This window comes from Myotis daubentonii, chromosome 3 (genome assembly GCF_963259705.1).
Source record: "Myotis daubentonii chromosome 3, mMyoDau2.1, whole genome shotgun sequence".
NCBI classification, from domain to species: Eukaryota; Metazoa; Chordata; class Mammalia; order Chiroptera; family Vespertilionidae; genus Myotis; species Myotis daubentonii.
In genome coordinates this window covers 184,764,723-184,779,854 of record NC_081842.1, presented here as the reverse complement: position 1 = coordinate 184,779,854, position 15,132 = coordinate 184,764,723, and the positions used below count along the sequence as shown (strand labels likewise).

General features: G+C 44.6%; 1 protein-coding gene across 1 annotated transcript in view; it reads left to right on the top strand.

Moving 5' to 3' along the window:
• Positions 1-15,132, top strand: part of LOC132231104 (calmodulin-like) — a 428,233-nt gene that overhangs the window by 155,260 nt on the left and 257,841 nt on the right. The gene's annotated exons all lie outside the window — the stretch shown is intronic.

Below are 15,132 nucleotides of genomic sequence, written 5' to 3'. Positions count from 1 at the left end.
GGTATGTGCACTTGACCAGAATTGAACTCGGGACCCTTCAGTCTGCAGGCCAACGCTTTATAACACTGAGCCAAACCAGCCAGGGCTACTGAAAATTTTGTTGACTCTAATTTTTCATTAAAATGAGTAAAATTGCCGAAACCGGTTTGGCTCGGTGGATAGAGCGTCAGCCTGCGGACTGAGAGGTCACGGGTTCGATTCCGGTCAAGGGCATGTACCTGGGTTGCGGGCACATCCCTGGTGGGGGATGTGCAAGAGGCAGCTGATCGATGTTTCTCTCTCGTCGATGTTTCTAACTCTCTCTATCTCTCTCCCTTCCTCTCTGTGAAAAATCAATAAAATATATTTAAAAAAAAAATGAGTAAAATTTTTGTTTATTGATTTTTTTCTCTAAATAATTTTATAGGATAACCAGGTAAAGGTCAAAGTATTTTTATGACTCAATATAGATTTATATATATCAAAGTAATTATATTAATTTATGGTGATAATAATATTGAATGATAACCACAATCTTATCAACATTGATGTTATAATCTCAATGCTTTAAATTTTGGCCAGTTGAACCAGTTTTACATAATAGCATATATGTAATATGTTATCCTATATAATAAAGAGCTATTATGCAAATGGTTGTCACGCCCTCCCACGGTCACACCGTCATGGCTCAGACACTCAACACTGGGGAGAGAGGAATGGTAACAAGCCAGGCACAACAGAGCTCACAAGAGAAGAATCAGGACCAGCCAGGCACAAATGAGCTCGCGAGAGAGGAATGGAGACCAGCCAGGCACAAATGAGCTCATGAGAGAGAAATGGGAACCAGCCAGGCTGTGGCCTGGGAGAGGGACAAGCTGCCCACCCTGTGGTCCCAGGCACCAGTGGCTGCACCTGCAGCCCGGGAGAGGGACAATTCACACACCCCATGGTCCCCAAGGTCCCAGGTGCCAGTGGCTGCATCTGTGGTCCAGGAGAGGGACAAGTCGCCCGCCCATGGTCCCCTGCAACTGTGGCCAGCCCGGGCAAAGCCGGCCCAGGTCCTGCAGCCAGCCAGAGGGAGGGAAACCTGGGTCCCGGGTGCCTGAAACTGGCCGGAGGACAGAATCCTGGGTCCCGGGTGCAGGGCAAGGCAGAGGTGGTTAGCAGTGATCAGGCCAGCAGGGGAGCAGTTAGGGGTGATCAGGCCCGTAAGGGAGCAGTTAGGGGCAAACAGGCAGGCAGGCAGAGGTGGTTAGGGATGATCAGGTAGGCAGGCAGAGGGGTTAGGAGTGATCAGGCACGCAGGCAGGAGAACGGTTAGTTGCCTGCAATCCCAGATTTTGAGAGGCAGTCAGACATCCCCTGAGAGGTCCCAGATTAGAGAGGGTGCAGGCTGGGCTGAAGGACCCTCCCCGCCACCCCATGTGTTTTATATAACATAATGTATTATAATCTATATATGTATTTCTCTCTTCTACTCTTCCAAAACATCAATAAAATGAGAAAATAAATGAATAAAATGAGTACAAATGGTGGTTTTACTATAAAAGTGTTAACTCACAATGAAAGAGAGTGTCAGAGGACATGTTTTTAGAAGAGGGAAAAGTTCACAGAGTTGAGAAAGCTGAAGTGTATTTTAAGAGGAGATTCCAGTGGGATGCTATAGAAACTAACAAGAATAATTATTATATATCTTAGGAGATATCAAGCATTGTCCTAAGCATTTTATATACAGTATATAACTCAATCTTCACAGCATCCTTTGAGGTAAATACTATTATTTTCACCATTTTAGAAATGAGGAAACTGAAGCATGAGGTCAAATACTTGTCCAAGGTCACATAGCCAAATCTCAAGCCCAGGCTATCTGGTTACAAATCCATCCCCTTAACTACTACATTGTACTGTCTCTTAAGAAAGGCTCAGTAGCTCTAGCCGGTTGGGCTCAGTGAATAGAGTGTTGGCCTATGGACTGAAGGGTCCCCAGTTTGATTCAGGTCAAGAGCAGGGTTGCAGGCTTGATCCCTGGCCCTGGTTGGGTGGGCGTGGGAAGCCAGCTAATAGATGTCTCTCTCACATCGATGTTTCTCTCTCTCTGTCTCTCCCCTCCTTTCCACTTCTCTAAAAATCAATGGAAAAATATTCTCAGATGAGGATTAACACACATGAAGAAGAAGAAGAAGAAGAAGAAGAAGAAGAAGAAGAAGAAGAAGAAGAAGAAGAAGAAGAAGAAGAGGAGGAGGAGGAGGAGGAGGAGGAGGAGGAGGAGGAGGAGGAGGAGGAGGAGGAGGAGGAGGAGAAGGAAAGGCTCAGTAATTTGAGGCACAGAGCATTGTGGAAGGCAGGGGTAAGGTCTAAAGATTGGTTGAAAATCTGCGTAGGGAGAAGCTAGACTTGCAGGTCCCTTCTCCCAACTAATCCAACCAGACTACTTTATCTCCCCACACTGGCAGGAGATTTGATCTCTGGAAAAATTGCATCTAGGAGGCTAAAGCCCAGAGAAATTAGGCGCAGTAATAGGGGGAGTGAAGTGTCAACTGAAAACAGGGGATTAAGTGAATGTTTGCTTATTGAATGGTAAGTGCTCCGGCCCCTTATTCTACTGAGTGTAGAATACTTGGATATCTGGACAGCCATACCCGTCTCTGCTACCCAAGAGAAGAAATTGCAGAAACTGATCAGTTTCAGGAAAAAAGAACTACAAATAGATATTTTGGGGGTCCTCCTTTACTACCCTACAGCAGCAATTTTCAACCTTTTTCATTTCATGATATGCATAAACTAATTACTAATATTCTACAGCCCAGCAAAAAATATATTTTTTGCTTATCTGACGAAAAAATAGGTGTAATTTTTATTTTTTTTCATACCACTTGCCTATTGTTGTGTTAGCTGTTGGCTTTTTTTATTTATTTGACAACTTAAAGGAAAAGAGGAGCGTGTCCATGACTAGATAGTCAGGTATTGTATGTTTTAAAAATTTTTGCGGCACATGGGTTGAAAATTGCTGCCCTACAGTAAAGTCCCCAAACAACAATCTTGTCTATTCACACAGAGCTTACAATTGACATTTTAGTACCTCACTAGTTCATATGAAGGGCTGCAAAAATTCACCAAATATTTGAAAAAAGACTCCACACCATCTCACACCTGTCAGACTGGCTATCATCAACAAATCAACAAACGACAAGTGCTGGAGAGGATGTGGAGAAAAAGGAACACTTGTGCACTGCTGGTGGGAATGCAGACTGGTGCAGCCACTATGGAAGACAGTATGGAGTTTCCTTAAAAAACTGAAAATGGAACTCCCATTTGACCCTGTGATCCCACTTCTAGGAATATATCCCAAGAAACCAGAAACACCAATCAGAAAGGATATATGCACCCCTATGTTCATAGCAGCACAATTCACCATAGCTAAGATCTGGAAACAGCCTAAGTGCCCATCAGTAGATGAATGGATTAGAAAACTGTGGTACATCTACACGATGGAATACTATGCTGCTGTAAAAAGGAAGGAACTCTTACCATTTGCAACGTCATGGATGGAACTGGAGAGCATTATGCTAAGTGAAATAAGCCAGTCAATAAAGGAAAAATACCACATGATCTCACTCATTCATGGACAATAGAGACCATTATAAACTTTTGAACAATAATAGATACAGAGGCAGAGCTGCCTCAAACAGATTGTCAAACTGCAGCGGGAAGGCCGGGGAGGGTTGGGGGGCAGGAGGTAGTGGGGTAAGAGATCAACTAAAGGACTTGTATGCATGCATATAAGCATAACCAATGGACATAAGACACTGGGTGATAGGGGAGGCTAGGGGACTGTCTAGGGCGGGGGGATAAAATGGATACATATGTAATACCCTTTGTAATACTTTAAGCAATAAAAAAAAAAAAGAAAAAAAAGAAAAAAGAAAAAAGACTCCACAATTAGAGAAGCCAAAAGAAACAAACAGAAAAGAAAAGTGCCAAATTAGGGAAGAGAAATTTATTTTAAATGATCATCAATGTACTTAGATAAGAATAGATATTACATTCACGAAGCAAGACTAGGATGCTTTATTAATTAATTAATTAATTAATTAATTAATTAATTTATGAAAAAGGAATAATAAGCCCTAGCCCTGTGGTTGGCAAACCGCGGCTCACTAGCCACATGCAGCTCTTTGGCCCCTTGAGTGTGACTCTTCCACAAAAATACCACGTGCGGGCGTGCACGTACGGTGCGATTGAAACTTCGTGGCCCATGCGCAGAAATCGGTATTTTGTGGAAGAGCCACATTCAAGGGGCCAAAGAGCTGCATGTGGCTCGCGAGCTGCGGTTTGCTGAGCCGCGGTTTGCCGACCACTGCCCTAGCCGATTTGGCTCAGTAGATAGAGTGTTGACCTGCAGACCAAAGGGTCCCGGATTCAATTCCGGTCAAGTGCATGTATCTCAGTTGCAGGCTCCTCCCCTGCCAGGGCCCTGGTCAGGTCATGCAGGAGGCAACTAGTGATATGTTTCTATCACACTGATATTTCTCTCTGTCTTTCCCTCTCTCTTTCACTATCCCTAAAAATCAATGGAAAAATATCCTTGGGTGAGGATTTAAAAAAAAAAAAAGGAATAATAAGAAAACAACATAAAAATTAAAAACATGACAGTAGAAACTTAAAAAAGTCAATAGAAGGGTTGGAAATTAAAATTGAAGTAAATAAAGAAAGAGAGGAAAGAAGAGCCGAACAAAAAGACAAAGAGTTTGACAATAGTAGAGAAAATTGGAAGATCAATTCAGGAGATACAACATACAAACAATATGAGTTTCAAAAGAGAAAGCAAAAAGACAAAGTAAAATTATAGAAAGAATACAAGAAAAATTTCCAGAACTGAAGGATATATATTTTTAATTTGTAAAGGCTTATCAAGGGACTACGCACAGTGAATTAGGAAAATACCAATGTCAAGATAATTCATTAAGAAAGTTCAGCCCTGGAAGGTGTTGCTAAGTGTTTAGAGAGTTGGCCTGGGCACCAAAGGATCTCGGTTGGATAGTGCCGTGAAGGCCTGGGGGGGGGTTGGGAGTAGGGTGGAAAAAGGGGATATCTGTCATACATTCAACAATAAAGATACATTTTTTTTAAAAAAAAAAAAGATACTTCAGAACACTAGGAGGTAAAGAAAGTAGTAGCTCAAGCTTCCATAGGAAAATAATGGTGTCATACATGGGATAGAGAGGGAATTGAAATGATATTAAATGTCTCAACAAACACTAGAAGATAGGATACAAAGCAGCAATGCCTAAAAAGTTCTGGGTAAAAATTATTTTCAACCTAGAATTCTATATCCAGAGACCTAACAATCAACTGTGAAGGTAAAATGAAGACATATTGAGATTTGCAGATTGTCCAAAAAGAATTACTTCTCCAGGGAGCTACTACAGAATATGTGCCAACAAAATTAGGGAATTAGAAAAAAAAACAACACAAAAAACAGAGAGAGAGAGAGAGAGAGTGTGTCATGATATTGGTAAAACAGAACTATATAACACAGGAGAGAGGTGAAGAGAATTCCCACAATGTTTATAAAGGAAAATCCTAGGATGGTGTTTAACATGTATAAAGATTGAAACAGGAAAATGGAGGGCTCCAGGGCTTACATCTTCAGGAAAATAAATGGAACAGATAAATTATCTGATATATTTGAAAATGTAGAAAATTATGACATAGAGAACTAAGCAAATAAAAAATAAAATTATCAACAACTATAAGAAAAGTGTGTACAAGAAAGGAAATAAAATTATAGTAGAGTGCTTAGCTTGTCAATAAACAATCTATCTACACTAATAAAAGAGAAACATGGTAATTGGCGTACGACCGCTACCCTTTTCATTGGCTAATCAGCGAGATATGCAAATTAACTGTCAGCCAAGATGGCGGCCAGGCAGCTTGAAACTAACATGAGGCTTGCTTGCCTCAGTGACGGAGGAAACCAACGTTCCCCGCCTGCGGCTGCAGGCCTCTGAGTGGGCAGTTTCAAACATTGTAACAAATACGACCAACTTCAGCCAGCAGATTCGCAACATTGTAAGCAAAGGCCAGAAACCTACTTTCAGCAGCTGAGGCCTAAGAGCTGGAGCTAAGCCTCAAAGCTAAAGCTGGCCCAGAATTTAAAAAAAAAAAAAGGAAAAAAGGAGCGGTTGGGAGCTTCAGTCACCCCCAGCCTGAAAACAGCCCTCAGCCCCTCACCCAGACTGGCCAGGCAGCCCAGTGGGGACCCCTACCCTGAAGGGTGTGTGACCAGCTGCAAACAGCCATCATCCCCTCACCCGGGCTGGCCAGGCACCCCAATGGGGACCCCCACCCTGATCCAGGACACCCTTCAGGGCAAACGAGCCAGCCCCCACCCATGCACCAGGCCTCTACCCTATATAGTAAAAGGGTAATATGCCTCCCAGCACTGGGATCAGCGGAGCCGAGAGGCCTCCTAGCACCGGGATCAGCATGACAGGGGGCAGCGCCCAAACACCCTGATCGGCCTTGCTCTGTGTGTGACAGGGTGCGGCACCCCAACCTGCCCCCCGCCCCCGGCCCTGCTCTGTGTGTGACGGGGTAGAGCCATAACCTCCCCATCGGCCCTGCCCTGAGTGTGACAGTGGCGGCGCCCCAACCCACTGATCCGCCCTGCTCTGTGTGTGACAGGGGACGGTGCCCCAACTCCCCTATCAGCCCTACTCTGTGACAGGGGGGAGCTCCTCAACCCCCTGATGGACCCTGCTCTGTGTGTGACAGGAGGGAGCTCCCCAACCCCCTGATGGGCCCTGCTCCGTGCGTGACAGGGTACGGAGCCCCAACCCCCCTGATGGGCCCTGCTCTGTGTGTGACAGGGGGCAGTGCCCCAACCCCCGGATTGGCCCTGCTCTGTGCGTGACAGGGGGTCGCACCGCAACCTCCCCATCGACCCTGCTTTGAGTGTGACAGGGGGTGGTGCCCCAATCCCCCAATCAGCCCTGCTCTGAGCCCGACCAGGGGCTGCACCTAAGGATTGGGCCTGCCCTCTGCCACCCGGAAGCAGGCCTAAGCCAGCAGGTCGTTATCTCCCAAGGGGTCCCAGACAGCGAGAGGGCACAGGCCGGGCTGAGGGACCCCCCCTTCCCCCCGAGTGCACAAATTTTTGTGCACCGGGCCTCTAGTATATATATAAAAGCCTAAGCAATAGTTACGACCAAATGACTGGAACGACCGGTCGACCAGTCGCTATGATGGGCACTGACCACCAGGGGCAGATGCTCAATGCAGGAGCTGCCTCCTGGTGGTCAGTGTGTTCCCACAGCCAACCTCCCACAGCTGCTCCCCCAACCCCATTGGCCAACCTCCCATGGCCCCTCCCCAGTCGGCCAACCTCCCACGGCCCCTCCCCCCCGCCAGCCGGGCAACCTCTTGGGGTCCCTCCCCCTGGCTGGCCGGCCCCCTGATAGGCATTGGTCACCGGCCAGGCCGAGAAACCCCACCTGTGCACAAATTCATGCATCAGGCCTCTAGTACTTATAATAATTCAAAGAGTGAATTTTTATTTAATCAAAAATTCTATTTTAACTACATTAGGAAGAGAAAATTGGGGCCTAGAGTGATGGAAGAGGGCTGAATCCTCATCTTTCACAATAGGAATTCAAAAGATAATGTCTAAAATCTATCATAATAAAAGTGTAATATGCAAATCGACCAAATGGCTGAACAGCAGAACAACCATCCAGATGACCACGCCATGACACCCACTGGCACCAGGCCAGCCAAGGCAGGTGCAATGCAATTGGTCAGGGAACCCACCATCACCCCATGATTGCCCTGCAGAGGGAGGCCCAGGCCACTGGCCTGTGGGGCCATCAATTGGGGGGCTCCACAATCACCCCAAAGAGGGAGCCCAGGCCACCGACCAGCAGGCTGCAGCGGGTAGATGGGGCCTCCCTCTGTGCAGCACAATTGATCGCTCCAAAGAGGGAGGCCCAGGCTACCCTGTGGCGGCGTGGCAGCGGGTGGGTAGGGCCTCCCTCTGTGGGGACAATCCATCGCAGAGCCCCAGCCAGGTGGCCAGGGCCTACCTCTTTGGGGCGATCCATCGCAGAGCCCCGCAATTGATCGCCTCGCAGAGAGAGGCCCGGGCTACCTGGCCAGTTTCACTGTGGTAGGTGGGCGGGACCTCCCTCTGTGGGGCGATTGATCACAGGGCTCCTAGACTGTGAGAGGGCACAGGCCTGGCTGAGGGACCCCCCCCCCAAAGTGCATGAATTTCGTGCACCGGGCCTCTAGTTGATAAATAAAAAGAACCACTATAAGCATATTCTTTAAATGGGAGTAAATACCAGAAGAAATAGCTTTAAAAGGTTGGGGAGGAGATTAGAGATTGAAGATGGATGAGGCTGGAGGTCATAGTTTTTCATTACAAGCCTTATAGAATTATTTGACTTTATAAAAATAATGTGAATATATTATTTTGATTACTTGTTTTTTACGTTTTTGAAATAATTTTCATTTGAGTTTTTTTTTCTTTTTAAATATGCTTTTATTGATTACAAAGAAGAAGGGAAAGAGAGATGTGAGAGAATCATTGATTGGCTGCCTCCTGAACGCCCCCTATTGGGGATCTAGCCACAACCCAGGCATGTACCCTTACTGGGAATGGAACCGTGACCTCCTGGTTCATAGGTCAGCACTGGTCAGCACTAAACCACTGAGTCACATTGGCCGGGCTGAATTTTCTTTCTTTCTTTTTTAAAAAAAGAAAACCCTTTTTTTAAAAACAAAAAATTGGCCTGCATTGGTAGAAGTTTGTTACAAAACTGGGCCTGTGGAATGTGAGGGGAGGAGTGCACTCCGCCAGATGTCAGCCCTAGGGCTGGTGCAGCACAGAACCCTGTGGTGGGCTGTCTTCACCCCCAGGAAAGGGCAACAGGTCCAAACACAGTCACTCAAGAGGAAGACGTCAGGGGGTCCCTCCACCTTGGCAATGGCAAAGGGCTTTTCCACCTCCATCTTGCCACAGTCTGCAATGATCACATCCTCCCGGGGGCTTGTCCTGACGATCTGCCTCGGTGCTTTCCATCTTGCCTACCACTTCCATGCCCTCTAGAACTCTGCCAAACACTACGTGCTTGCCATCCAGCCAGGCTGCTTGATTGTCATGATAAAGAATTGGGAGTGTTGGTGTCTTTGCTGGCATTGGCCATGCTCACCCAGCTGGGCCCATGGTGTTTCAGTTTGAATTTCTCATCCGGGAAGCATTCGCCCTAGATGCTCTTACCTCCAGTGCCATCTCCCTGAGTGAAGTCCTGAATTTTCTTAAAGATTTTGATCATGAGTTTCTGTGCTGACTGCAAGCTACTTTAACAAGCATTTATGTATGTGTTCAGTGTCTTGCCTGGCACTGGAGAAAATAAATGAGCAGAATTAAATATTTAGCCTTAAATAACTCTTAGTACAGGTGAGAAAGTAATCAAGTAATTATTAAACAGATGACAAAAGCTATAATAGAGAATGTGGAGGGCATTATAGGAGCAGAAAGGAGTGCATATAGGACTTTGCCTTGGGAGAAGTGGATCTGAGCTGCACCATAAAGGGGGATAATGGAAGAGAGAGCTTTTCCAGGCAAATGGAATTGAGGTGGCCCGGCTGGTGTGGTTCAAGAGGTCACTGGTTCCATTCCCGGTCATGGTACATGCCTGGGTTTCAGGCTCATTCCCCAGTAGAGGGCGTACAATAGGCAGCTAATTAATTCTTCTTTCTCCCTTTCTCTCTGAAAATCAATAAAAACATATATATATATTTTTTTTAATTTTTATTTTTTATTTTTTTTTTAAGGGTTGGAGGTGTCAGCAAGCTTCCTTTGTCATAATTGTTAAGGCTGGAAGGTAGGATGAGTAGAGTGTGGGATTTGCCTCAGCCTTTATTCCATTTTATTTGGGTTGGGTTAAGTTCTTTGGTAGACGTTTTAAAATATCAGAAATGTGCCTGTTCTTAAAATGTAGCTGGGGTTCTGCCTTAGCAGTAGAAATAATGCAAACAGCTATCAACGGCACCATGTCACAAATGGGAAGGCCAGGAAAACACTAACGTATGCAAACTCTTTTGGTATGTGTTCTCTAACAGCCTCAGTGTGTCTCATTTGCCCTGTGAGGGGGACCCCTCAGTTGTAGAGAGTTCCTGACTTTCCAAATTATGAATGTAAGCTTTTTATCCAAGCCTCTCCAAGCAAATAATAGGCATCATTTAATCATCTTTCAAAATATTATGCCAAAAGGGAAATAGATAATAGCTATGAAAATGAACACTAATCCAACATATTTCTCGGTTCCCTTTCCATCATATCCATGACACCAGCCTAGTTCAGGCCTCAATATCAGACCATTGCAACCAAGTTCTGACAACCTTCTCTATGCCTCCATTCTCTTCCATTCAATCCATTTCTCCTTGCCACCAGATTGTTCTTTCTAAAACACAGACCTAATCATGGAATTCCTTTGATTAAAAAAACAAAACACAAAAATAACTTCATTGCTTCCCCATAGCCTACTAATTATGTGATGTTGGACAAATGACAAAACCTGTTTCTATATCTATAAGAAGAGAGATAGCTTCATTTATCTGAGTGAGGATTCAGTGATCATTTTCCTTTTGAGGTCTACTGTGGTCCTGCAGATAAACCTAAAACAGTTGACAGGCACACAAGTCTCTCCACCTTCTGGCCCTTTTCTACCTTTCCAGCTTCATCTCCCCCATCCTCCCTTGTATTTGCTGCTTCAACAATTCTGAAGTGCTTGAAATTTCCTAAGCTGTCCAGGTTTTTTAATTTTTGCACATACTGTTCATTCTATCTGAAGTGTCTTTCCCTTCATGTCTACTTACTCAGTTCTTCTTCATCCTTCAAAACTCATTAAAATAGAGGAGAAACCAAGATGGCGGCATAGGTAAACACCGGAAATTGCTGCCTCGCACAACCACTTCAAAATTACAACTAAAAGACAAAATGGACATCATCCAGAACCACAGGAAGGCTGGCTGAGTGGAAAGTCTACAACTAGAAGGAAAGAAAAAAGCACACAGAGACTCAGAGGAGGTGCGGAAGTAAAGTACAGAGGTACGGAGGCGCCCGAGGAAAGGGCTGGCAACTGAGGACGCGGTTGTCTTTTTCAATCGGGAGGGAGACACACGCTCCCAACTGCTCTGAACTCCAGTTCTGGGTGAGTCTCTGGGGACCCAGACTCATATGGGGAGAAACTGGACTGTCTGGCATCGGTCAGAACTCACGGGTGGCTTTCTCTCAGAGGTGCTTGCAGCGATTACTGTGGGACACTGAGACACGGGGCCTCTTAGGGTAGGACTGAGGATCAGCCATAGCTGTTTGCTCTGCCCTGTTGACTCCCTGAGACCCCGCCCCACCCAAGCTGTGCACAGAGGCTTTTGCATATGAATGGCCTGGCCCTTTGCAATCTAAAATTACCGAACGAAATGCAGCTGGGTCAGAGAGACCCAGAACATCCAAAAGAAGGCCCAAGGCCCCACAGCAGCTTGCATTGCTTAACAGCTGGGCCTCTTCCGGGCACCTCCAAACCCCAAACAAGGAAGAGGAATCTGCAGATCTCTCCATAGCCCCTGCTGGGTAGCCTCAGGCAGAGGCTAAATTAGCACCTCCTTAGAGATCCAAGAGCCAGTGCACCTAGTGGTCAGAGTGGGACCATCCAGATTACAACTCCTCAGATCTATAAGGGACAGACTCAGTGAGCACCAAAGCCCCACTGAAGCAAGTCTTCCCCCAGGAGGGTGTCTCCAGCACAGAAGGTCTCCCGTAGACACAGCTAATTCTCACAGCCAAGTGGCCTGGAGGTCAATTCCTCCCAGTGATACCAACAATAATCAAGGCTTAACTACAGCAAGACTGTGCACAAAGCCCACAAAGGGGTGCACCAAGAGTGTCCACCTCAGGTACTTGGGGAGGTTGAGCCACTGGGCCCTATAGGACACCTAGCACACAAAGCCACTCTATCAACACAGGGAAGCATGAAAAATGTGGAGACAAAGAAAAAGGTCACAAATGACAGAAATGGAGGAAAGCAAACTACTGGATATAGAGTTCAAAACCACACTTCGAAGGTTTTTCAAGAATTTTCTAGAAACCGCCAATAAATTTAGTGAGACCCTTGAGGATATGAAAAAGGACCAACTAGAAATTAAGCATACACTGACTGAAATAAAGAATAATATACAGAGATCCAACAGCAGACTAGAGGATCGCAAGAATCAGGTAAAAGCTTTGAAATATGAAGAAGCAAAAAACACCCAACCGGAAAAGCAAAAAGAAAAAATAATCCAAAAATATGAAGATAGTGTAAGAAGCCTCTGGGACAACTTCAAGCGTACCAACATCCAAATTATAGGGGTGCCAGAAGAAGAGAGAGAGCAAGATATTGAAAACCTATTTGAAGAAATAATGACAGAAATCTTCCCCTACCTGGTGAAAGAAATAGACTTACAAGTCCAGGAAGTGCAGAGAACCCCAAACAAAAGGAATCCAAAGAGGACCACACCAAGACACATCATAATTAAAATGCCAAAAGCAAAAGACAAAGAATCTTAAAAGCAGCAAGAGGAAAACAGTTAGTTACCTACAAGGGAGTATCCATACGACTGTCAGCTGATTTCTCAACAGAAACTATGCAGGCCAGAAGGGAGTGGCAAGAAATATTCAAAGTGATGAATGCCAAGAACCTACAACCAAGATTACTTTACCCAGCAAAGCTATCATTCAGAACTGAAGGTCAGATAAAGAGCTTCACAGATAAGAAAAAGCTAAAGGGTTCATCACCACCAAACCAGTATTATATGAATTGCTGAAGGGTATTCTTTAAGAAGAGGAAGAAGAAGAAAAAGGTAAAGATAAAAATTTTGAACAACAAATACATATCTATCAACAAGTGATCTAAAATTCAAGTGAATAAAAAATCTGATGAGCAGAATAAACTGGTGAATATAATAGAATCAGGGGCATAGAAAGGGAGTGGACTGACAATTCTCAGGGGGAAGCGGGTGTGGCAGTGCGGGAAGAGACTGGACAAAAATCGTACACCTATGGAGGAGGACAGTGGGGGGGGGCAGTAATGGCAGAGGGTGGGGTGGGAACCAGGTAGAGGGGAGCTATGGGGTGAAAAAAGAGGAACAACTGTAATAATCTGAACAATAAAGATTTATTTAAAAAACTCATTAAAATATTTATTAAATACATAATTACACATAGTCTATGTTCCTCTAGTCACTTAAAAAAATGCCTAAATTCCATCTGGAGTAGTCCCAAACTTTAGTGGCTTAAATCAACAAACATTTTATTTTTCACAATTTTGTAAGTTGGGAATCCAGTCAAGGCTAGGCCAGCCCCTTCTGTGCCACACGGAGTCAATTTAGGTAACCTAGAGGTATTCATTTAGCTTCACGCACATGCGTTGAGCCTTGGAAGGAATGGCTAGAAAGCTGACTTCATTTGGTCCCCTCTTCTCTCCAGAAAGTCTCAATGTGGTCTCTCCAGCAGAGTATATGGTTGGCAGGGCTCAACGAGAAAATATCCCCTGGAGACAGGAAGTGAGAATTACTAGTCTCTTAAGACTTGGACTTGTAATAAGCACAGTGCCACTTCTGCATAAATCTATTGGTCAAAACAATCATAGAGCCCACCCAGACTCCAGAGAAGGAGAGGTTCATCCCACCTGTCAATCACAGGAGGATCAAAGAATTTATAGCCATCTTTATCTGTCACTGTCTGCCATTTGGCTATAAATTATTTGCAATTTTAAAAAATACATTCACACACACACACAAAAAAAAGAAATAAAAAATGGGAAAAAATACATTCACCTCTTCAAAGTATCTATCCCCCCAAACTCAGCTCATTGTAGCATCAGATTTTAAAGTCCATGACCTCATCATCTGAATAAGTTCCTGGTGTGGATGAGGCTCCTGAGATATAACTCCTAGAGTGTACCTTCTTGAGTATTGTTCCTTTCATCATAAAGATCTTTAGCCAAAACCAGTTTGGCTTGGTGGATAGAGCGTCGGCCTGCAGACTGAAGGGTCCCAGGTTCGATTCCGGTCAGGGGCATATACCTTGGTTGCGGGCACATCTCCAGTGGGAGGTGTGCAGGAGGCAGCTGGTCGATGTTTCTCTCTCATTGATGTTTCTGACTCTCTATCCCTCTCCCTTCCTCTCTGTAAAAAATCAATAAAAATATATTTTTAAAAAATCTTCAAACTAAGAAAATACCTTCCCCTTCACACTCTTGACTACAATGGTGAGATAGGCATAAGATAACTGCAACAGACACTGATGTTCAAAAGAGATTGGTGGTGGTGGTAGGTAGGGAGAATGGAAGCACATAGCAATCACTGGAGCATAGAAATTCTGAAAGCTAGCTAGGCACATGTTGCCAGTTCCTTAATTAAGGTCTAGTTATGCTCCTTGGGAATGGGTCTCTGTGATTTTTGTTCTGCCCTGTGAGTCATCCTTCTTTTTCCATAAAGAATTGCCCATTTTTATAGTTGAGTAAGTTTCTCAGTCTTCTCTCTGCCCATAGTAGGTTAGGAGTCCAAAGATCTCTTTTAATTTTGTACTGTCTCTGCTAGCTTCAGGCCAAGCTAATGTAATCCTTTTAAAATCTGGAGTTTTCTGTGTATCAAATTATACTCGACTCATTATCCAAGAGACACACCCACAAATTCTCTTTCAGATAGCCTTTCTCAACCTTGGGCCCCCTGTGAAGCTGCTGTAGAATCACACCATGAAGACTTAGAAACCTTATTGTTTAACACAGAAGATCCATGAGGCACAGCATTAAGATCCTCAGAATTTTTCCCTCCTAGGAATAATTTTTAAAGGATTTATGAGACATTGCCTTAAATCTTTCTGAGGTCTTAACACAAGATTTTACAGTTGCATCCTTGGCTTGTCTTTACCCTGTGATCTCATTTTGCTGGCAGCACCTTGGGTTTGATTTTCACCATGAGGCCATTTGTTCCTTTGGGATCCTTGTGCTGTCTGGAAATACTATCCTGGACCCTTCTTCAGTTTACCTCTCTCTTCTAATATTTTATCATGGATAGCTAGGAAAAAAAACAAAAAAACACAACAAC